This window comes from Oncorhynchus masou, unplaced genomic scaffold (assembly GCF_036934945.1).
Source record: "Oncorhynchus masou masou isolate Uvic2021 unplaced genomic scaffold, UVic_Omas_1.1 unplaced_scaffold_10207, whole genome shotgun sequence".
In the NCBI taxonomy this organism is placed as follows: domain Eukaryota; kingdom Metazoa; phylum Chordata; class Actinopteri; order Salmoniformes; family Salmonidae; genus Oncorhynchus; species Oncorhynchus masou.
Genome location: NW_026999894.1, coordinates 1 through 9,464, shown reverse-complemented (window position 1 = coordinate 9,464; position 9,464 = coordinate 1). Strand labels below are relative to the sequence as shown.

Below are 9,464 nucleotides of genomic sequence, written 5' to 3'. Positions count from 1 at the left end.
CAGTTATAAGAGGCCATATATCGTATTATATATTGTAAATATTTCCTCTGATGTATAACTCAATAATATATTGTCCAAGGCATATTCAACACAAAAGAGCTGAAATATCCAGTAGAACTATAACCATACCTTAACATATTCCAGAACACTTTACCTGACCCCTTTGTCATAGGTCATAAGGGCTGTCCCAACCATTTTATGTGCTGTTTATTGTGGTCGTCAGCGAATGAGTAACAAATAATTACCCAAATTTTTGGGGATTTTTTAAAATGTATTTTATTTAACCTTTATTTAACCAGGGAAGTCAGTTAAGAATAAATTATTATTTATAATGACGGCCTACCAAAAGGCAAAAGGCCTCCTGCGGGGACAGGGGACTGGGATTTAAAAAATAAATACAATATAAACATAGGATGACACACACATCACAACAAGAGTGACACACCACCACATGAAAAGCATTTTATCAGAACAACAAAAGGCATAGGAACCCTACATTTAAGTGAGATGTGTGTAGATTATGAAAATGAACTCGCTGAGAAGATTTAAGGATGGAGAAAAAAATGTAAGCGTTCCTTTCCTTTATTTTCTTAGTCTCCTGATATTAACTTGTTGACAACATTGTAGTGATGATGGAGAGTTTCCCCCTGGTTCTTAGGGGTTCATTCTGGAACAGACAATTACAGGGCTCCAAAAGAAACACCTTTTCTATTGGGGACACAGGACATGGTAAGTTCTTCAAAATCGCTCGCTCTCTCTCTCTCTCTCTCACACACATACACAGAGTAAGATCATTCAATTAAGCCCATGTTCTCTACATGTTTCCCTTCACACATATGAGGAGCTGTACATTCAACAGGTTGTGGTCCTCAACGAAGATGCTGTACATGAAGGAATAACATATTTATTTTCCACCATGAGCTGCTTTTGAAATACAGTTTCTGTACATTACTTTGTTTATCAACAATATTATAGTACATTTGTTTACATTCCTTATAGCACCAAGGCTGAAGAAGGCTCCGGACATGGAGCTGAGTTGACCGTTTAATGCCTGGTCTGGGCGACGCAGAAGGATATCTCCTCCCATGGAGCGGGACCGAACGCTGTGTCTGGACTGAGTTTTAACCAGCCAATGTGTTCTACACCTGCATTGCTTGCTGTTTGGGGTTTTAGGCCGAGTTTCTGTACAGCACTTTGAGACATCTGCTGATGTAAGAAGGGCTTTGTAAATACATGTTATTGATTGATAACCCTTTATTTAGCAGATGTCAATCCAGACATCCATCCTGAGGAGACATCTGGGCGTCAGGGCAGCTTTTGAGCTGCTGCACTGTCAGAGCCAGGAACCTACCTTCTCTGAGGATGTTACCGTGTAAGACAGGACCCCTTTGTGGTGTTTAGTTTATTAACATACAACAGGTTATTACAGAGATGCCATCATGAAGGTGAGATGGTTCCCTCCTTACCTGAAACAACATACTGTAATACATAGCGTTAAACAACATTATGTTTTATGAAGTTATATATGTACATGGCCACACCTCTGAATTGTGAACACTTTTGGTACATCAAAAGATTCTAAAAGTGTAATTTCCTCAGAAAGCGTCTCAGTCATCCAGTGGCTTCATCCCCAGGGAGGCCTTCCAGAGACTGTTTGATGAGCTGGACAAGGACAGGATCTGTAGCATCCTCCATTGCCTGAGTACTCGTCTAAGTTCCTGCACAAGGTTCAGTTTATCTTCAGTCAGCATTATGTCACTGTGGTGGGGAATGTGGCCCTTGCCAATGTTATCTGTATCTGTGTGAGTTCACTATGTCACAAGTTCACAATGTTACAGTATTTCACGTATTAACTTAGATATTTGTTTTTCTGCTTGATCCTAACAGCTCTAAGTTATGATACTAATACCTGAATCCTAACTGACATACTTTGTTTCTGTAACAATATTGAAACAGAGCTTTATGAGTTAAGATTCCAGGCTACTTATTCACAGTAATATTGTTGATAGATATGCTTTAGTGAATGTACACTACTGTGCTTTGTACACTCTATGTTGGCCTGGTCATACTGTAAGTTGCTTGACAACTTAAAAGGAGGGCTCGTCCGGGATTTGAACCCGGGACCTCTCGCACCCTAAGCGAGAATCATACCCCTAGACCAACGAGCCTGTCAAATGGTTAACAACCAAGAGTTTAAATTCCATTGCATGCCACGTGCATATGGAATTCCTCTCAAGTTGATGCTGTTGCATGCTCAGTAAAACTGCTCAGGAGACTGCCACCTAGTGGCTATTCTAGACTCTGCACAAACACAGTACGGTATATGCATGTATTATGTCTACTGTATATGCATGTATTTAAGTCTTCTGTATATGCATCGAAGCGTCATCAATGTTACTCTAGAATCTCCTGGTGATTGGATCAGAGAAGAATCTCTGAACGACAACTACTATTTAGAGGCTCAACATTTAAGACCATTTGAACGTAAAATGTACTACAAGTAGTAGTTACAAGTAGACATTTGTTACTGTGTCTGCAGTGCACTGCCGACATGAATGACTCATGTATAGCAGGTATGGGTCTTGCACAGTTTATGTCAATAGCTCCATGCAATTCACAGACTTTATATGTATCTCTGTCACAGGAGGTTGGTGGCACCTTAATTGGGGAGGACCGGCCCGTGGTAATGACTGGAAGGGAATCTGTGGAAAGGTATCAAATTCATCAAGCAGATGGTTTGATGCCATTCCATTTGCTCCGTTCCAGCCATTATTATGAACCGTCCTCCCCTCAGCAGCCCCCACTGATCTGTTTTTTCAGACAATCAACTGTTTCTTCATCCTTTACTACCTGATGGAGATGGCGCTGAAGGTGGTAGCATTTGGCTGGACAGGATATATGTCCTATGGGAGTAACGTGTTTGATGGATCTCTCACAGGTCTTTCACTGGTAGGTGCAGTTCAGTATTATATACTGTATGTAAGGATAAAGCCGGATCCATTTTGAAGCATGGGCAACTTAGAGAAGAGTCTAGTTGATGTATCTATATTACCGTCTGTCACACAATTCAAAGTCACTCGTTGACATTACGACACTGTACACATTTTCATAAATAATGTAAATAAATAGTCTGTGTTTACAAAACATTATGAACACCTGCTCTTTCCATGACATAGACTGATCAGGTGAATCCAGCTGAAGTCTATCATCCCGTATTGATGTCACCTGTTAAATTCAGTTCAATCAGTGTAGATGAAGGGGAGGAGACAGGTTAAAGGAGGATTTTTAAGCCTTGAGACGTATTCTGTACGTGTGCCATTCAGAGGGTGAACGGACAATACAAAATATTGAAGTGCCTTTGAATGGGGTGTGATAGTAGGTGCCAGGCGCACCGGTCTGAGTGTGTCAAGAACTGCAATGCTGCTGTTTTGTTCACTCTCAACAGTTTCCCGTGTGTGTCAAGAATGGTCCGCCACCCAAAGGACATCCAACCAACTTGACACAACTGTGACCAACCATGGCAACATGATGGATGGGTACAGCACTCAACTCAACATCAGAAGGTTCCTAGAGAGACCAGCTCTCAGAGAAAACACACAACTGCATTGGAGTCAACATGGGACAGCATCCCTGTGGAACACTTTCGACACCCTGTATTTATCTAATTAGACTTGCCAGTTATACGACCAGTCGTTCGGCTTGTTCTCATAATACCAACATAGACATCCTGTGAGCCTGCTGTTTGTTATAGAAACCGACAAGACTGAATGTCACTGTTTCTGCTGAATATGCACAGTCATCTCCACTTTTCCAAGGAGACAATGATTATCTTGGATAGTACAACGAGGCTGTAGTGTTCAGAAAAGAAGGGCTCGTCCGGGATTTGAACCCGGGACCTCTGCACCCAAAGCGAATCATACCTAGGACCAACAGAGCCTTGTTGAAAGAAAGGTAAACAGACTATATGTTTACTCCCATCTGCACTGTCACTGATGTCGGGTGTGTGTGAAATCTGAGGCGTGTCCTTTTATAGCCTCACTACTTTTATAGCATCACTACTTTTATAGCCTCACTAATGTTATAGCCTCACTACTGTTATAGCCTCACTACTGTTATAGCCTCACTACTTTTATAGCCTCACTACTGTTATAGCCTCACTACTGTTATAGCCTCACTACTGTTATAGCCTCACTGCTGTTATTTTACTGTTGTTATTATTTCTGTGCTTACCTGTTGTTCACATAATACCTTGTTTGCGCTATTGGTTAGAGCCTGTAAGTAAGCATTTCACTGTAAGGTCTACACATGTTCTATTCGAGGCATGAGTGACAAAATACACTTTGATTTGATTTAAGTTATATATGTACATGGCCACATTGAACTGTGAACGCTTTGGTACGTCAAAAGATTCTAAAAGTGTAATTTCCTCAGAAAGCGTCTCAGTCATCCAGTGGCTTCATCCCCAGGAGGCCTTCCAGAGACTGTTTGATGAGCTGGACAAGACAGGATCAAACAGGTATTTATATTTTATCTCCACTGCACAATGCTGTTTCTACAAAACTATGCAGTTGGTGACTGTCAGTCTAACTCCAAGCAGACTTTCACCATTTTCCTTTGTGCTTGCACTTGCAACGGAAGCAAACATTTGGACAGAAGCAAACCCAGATTATTTGAAAGGAGACTGAACAGCAGATTGAAGTCATTGTTTCCCTCTGTAGCATCCTCCATTGCCCGAGTACTCGTCTAAGTTCCTGCACAAGGTTCAGTTTATCTTCAGTCAACATTATGTCACTGTGGTGGGGAATGTGGCCCTTGCCAATATTATCTGTATCTGTGTGAGTTCACTATGTCACTAGTTCACAATGTCACAATATTTCACGTATTAACTTAGATATTTGTTTTTCTGCTTGATCCTAACAGCTCTAAGTTATGATACTAGCCTGGAATCCTAACTGACATGCTTTGTTTCACCATAACAATATTGAAACAGAGCTTATGAGTTAAGATTCCAGGCTACTTATTCACAGTAATATTGTTGATAGAGATGCTTTAGTGAATGTACACTACTGTGCTTTGTACACTCTATGTTGGCCTGTTCATACTGTAAGTTGCTTGACAACTTAAAGGAGGGCTTTCGTCCGATTTGAACCGGGACCTCTCGCACCCTAGCGAGAATCATACCCCTAGACCAACGAGCCTGTCAAACAGTTAACAACCAAGAGTTTAAATTCCATTGCATGCCACGTGCATATGGAATTCCTCTCAAGTTGATGCTGTTGCATGCTCAGTAAAAACTGTCAGAGACTGCCACCTAGTGGCTATTCTGACTCTGCACAAACACGTACCGGTATATGCATGTATTATGTCTACTGTATATGCATGTATTAAGTCTTCTGTATATGCATCGAGCGTCATCAATGTTACTCTCTAGAATCTCCTGGTGATTGACTGTGAAGAATCTCTCTGACCCAGACAACTACTATTTAAGAGGCTCAACATTTAAGGCCATTTGAACATAAAATGTACTACAAGTAGTAGTTACAAGTAGACATTACTTACTGTGCCTGCAGTGCACTGCCGACATGAATGACTCATGTATAGCAGGTATGGGTCTTGCACAGTTTATGTCAATAGCTCCATGCAATTCACAGACTTTATATGTATCTCTGTCACAGGAGGTTGGTGGCACCTTAATTGGGAGGACAGGCCCGTGGTAATGACTGGAAGGAATCTGTGGAAAGGTATCAAATACATCAAGCAGGTGGTTTGATGCCATTCCATTTCCTCCGTTCCAGCCATTATTATGAACCGTCCTCCCCTCAGCAGCCCCCACTGATCTGTTTTTCAGACAATCAACTGTTTCTTCATCCTTTACTACCTGCTGGAGATGGCGCTGAAGGTGGTAGCATTTGGCTGGACAGGATATATGTCCTATGGGAATAACGTGTTTGATGGATCTCTCACAGGTCTTTCACTGGTAGGTGCAGTTCAGTATTATATACTGTATGTAAGGATAAGCCGGATCCATTTTGAAGCATGGGCAATTTAGAAGATTCTAGTTGATGTATCTATATTACTGTCTGTCACACAATTCAAAGTCACTCGTTGACATTACGACACTGTACATTATATTCCATACTGACTGGATATTGTTTTATATCTCTGTTTTACCAAAGGGCCTACAGATATCCATATTTGCTACTTACAGTCTACCTTTTTTCCTATTGGCAAGATTTTTCTCCCCACTTTGTTTTTGATCTTTCAATATACTAACTCACTTAGGACAACCCTAAATACATCTATCACATATTTTCTCAAAAAGTGGGCTCATCTGGGATTTAAACCCAGGACTACTCACACCCTAAGTGAGACATACCCTTACATTTACATTACATTTAAGTCATTTGGCAGACGCTCTTATCCAGAGCGACTTACAAATTGGTGAATTCACCTTATGACATCCAGTGGAACAGCCACTTTACAATAGTGCATCTAAATCATTTAAGGGGGGGGTGAAGGATTACTTTATCCTATCCTAGGTATTCCTTAAAGAGGTGGGGTTTCAGGTGTCTCCGGAAGGTGGTGATTGACTCCGCTGTCCTGGCGTCGTGAGGAAGTTTGTTCCACCATTGGGGGGCCAGAGCAGCGAACAGTTTTGACTGGGCTGAGCGGGAACTGTACTTCCTCAGTGGTAGGGAGGCGAGCAGGCCAGAGGTGGATGAACGCAGTGTCCTTGTTTGGGTGTAGGGCCTGATCAGAGCCTGGAGGTACTGCGGTGCCGTTCCCTCAGCTCCGTAGGCAAGCACCATGGTCTTGTAGCGGATCGACTTCAACTGGAAGCCAGTGGAGAGAGCGGAGGAGCGGGGTGACGTGAGAGAAATTGGGAAGGTTGAACACCAGACGGGCTGCGGCGTTCTGGATGAGTTGTAGGGTTTAATGGCACAGGCAGGGAGCCCAGCCAACAGCGAGTTGCAGTAATCAGACGGGAGATGACAAGTGCCTGGATTAGGACCTGCGCCGCTTCTGTGTGAGGCAGGGTCGTACTCTGCGGATGTTGTAGAGCATGAACCTACAGGAACGGGCCACCGCCTTGATGTTAGTTGAGAACGACAGGGTGTTGTCCAGGATCACGCCAAGGTTCTTAGCGCTCTGGGAGGAGGACACAATGGAGTTGTCAACCGTGATGGCGAGATCATGGAGCGGGCAGTCCTTCCCCGGGAGGAAGAGCAGCTCCGTCTTGCCGAGGTTCAGCTTGAGGTGGTGATCCGTCATCCACACTGATATGTCTGCCAGACATGCAGAGATGCGATTCCCACCTGGTCATCAGAAGGGGAAAGGAGAAGATTAATTGTGTGTCGTCTGCATAGCAATGATAGGAGAGACCATGTGAGGTTATGACAGAGCCAAGTGACTTGGTGTATGGCGAGAATAGGGGCCTAGAACAGAGCCCTGGGGGACACTAGTGGTGAGAGCGCGTGGTGAGGAGACAGATTCTCGCCACGCCACCTGGTAGGAGCGACCTGTCAGGTAGGACGCAATCCAAGCGTGGGCCGCGCGAGAGATGCCCAACTCGGAGAGTGTGGAGAGGAGGATCTGATGGTTCACAGTATCGAAGGCAGCCGATAGGTCTAGAAGGATGAGAGCAGAGGAGAGAGAGTTAGCTTTAGCAGTGCGGGAGGCGCCTCCATGGAAATACAGAGAAGAGCAGTCTCAGTTGAATGACTAAACCAACAAGCCTGCTTAGGAAACCAACCCGATCGTTACACTTTTCCCATCCTTCTCCTCATCAGCCTGTGAGTTAACTTCCAGAATCTGTGATGTGGCAGGTTTTGGCTATTAGACTCTCCTTACCACTCTCTAGTGGTAACTGACACTTTTGGGTGAGTTTTACATACACCCAGTGCACAAAACATTAGGAACACCTGCTCCTTCCATGAAATAGACTTACCAAGTCTGTCATAGACTGTATGTAGACTGTCGTGTGGACTATGTGTAGTCTGTAAGTCATTTGACTTCTTAAAAGGAGGTTTTCGTCCGGGATTTGTATCACATCCGGCCGTGATTGGGAGTCGCATTGGGCGGTGCACAATGGGCCCAGCGTCGTCCGAGTTTGGCCAGGGTAGGCCGTCATTATAAATAAGAATTTGTTCTTAACTGACTTGCCTAGTTAAATAAAGGTTACATAAATGTAAATAAATAGTCTGTGTTTACAAAACATTATGAACACCTGCTCTTTCCATGACATAGACTGATCAGGTGAATCCAGCTGAAGTCTATCATCCCATATTGATGTCACCTGTTAAATTCAGTTCAATCAGTGTAGATGAAGAGGAGGAGACAGGTTAAAGGAGGATTTTTAAGCCTTGCGACATATTCTGTATGTGTGCCATTCAGAAGGTGAACGGACAAGACAAAATATTGAAGTGCCTTTGAATGGGGTATGATAGTCGGTGCCAGTCTGAGTGTGTCAAGAACTGCAATGCTGCTGTTTTGTTCACTCTCAACAGTTTCCGTGTGTGTCAGAATGGTCCGCCACCCAAAGGACATCCAACCAACTTGACACAACTGTGACCAACCATGGCAACATGATGGATGGGTACAGCACTCAACTCAACATCAGAAGGTTTCTAGGAGAGACCAGCTCTCAGAGAAAACACACAACTGCATTGGAGTCAACATGGGACAGCATCCCTGTCAAACACTTTCGACACCCTGTAAAGTCCATGCCCCTGACGATTTGAGGCTTTTCTGATGGCAAAAGGGAATGCAACTCAATATTAGGAAGGTGTTCCTATTGTTTAGTACACTCAGTGTACAGTACATTGTCAGATTTGCAAATTAAACCATTGTCTGTGGTTGACATCTTTCTTAAGTGCTGTAGGTTATCGTCTGCATTATGAGGACTGAGGCCTATCCAGGACTATAGTGTTACAGCTGCAAATAAAACCATATGGAAGTTTCTCCGTGGCTGACAGATAAGAGTATTTATCTAATTAGGCTTGTCAGTTATACGACCAGTCATTCAGCTAGTTCTCATAATACAAACATAGACGACATTGGTATCCTGTGAGCCTGCTGTTTGTTATAGAAACCTACACATGACTGAATGTCACTGTTTCTGCTGAATATGCAGAGTCATCTCCACTTTCCCAAGGAGACAATCATTATCTTGGACAGTACAACGAGCCTGTAGTGTTCAGAAAAGAAGGGCTCGTCCGGGATTTGAACCCGGGACCTCTCGCACCCAAAGCGAGAATCATACCCCTAGACCAACGAGCCTTGTTGAAAGAAAGGTAAACACAGACTATAAGTTTGCTCCCATCTGCCCTGTCACTGATGTCAGTGTGTGTGAAATCTGAGGCGTGTCCTTAGTGAAACTTTGTTACTTTACTCACCTCTACTGGTGATGATGTGTACTGCATCATCACTGAAGTAAAGTTCTGACATAGAAAACATTACATTTG

At 43.3% G+C, this 9,464-nt stretch overlaps 2 non-coding genes across 2 annotated transcripts; both read right to left on the bottom strand.

Moving 5' to 3' along the window:
- Positions 1–2,096: 2,096 nt before the first annotated feature.
- trnap-agg (transfer RNA proline (anticodon AGG)) lies at positions 2,097–2,168 on the bottom strand. The gene has a single exon. It is a non-coding gene; the product is annotated as a tRNA-Pro (tRNA).
- Positions 2,169–9,207: 7,039 nt separating this feature from the next.
- trnap-ugg (transfer RNA proline (anticodon UGG)) lies at positions 9,208–9,279 on the bottom strand. Its single transcript has one exon. It is a non-coding gene; the product is annotated as a tRNA-Pro (tRNA).
- Between the last annotated feature and the right edge of the window lie 185 nt (positions 9,280–9,464).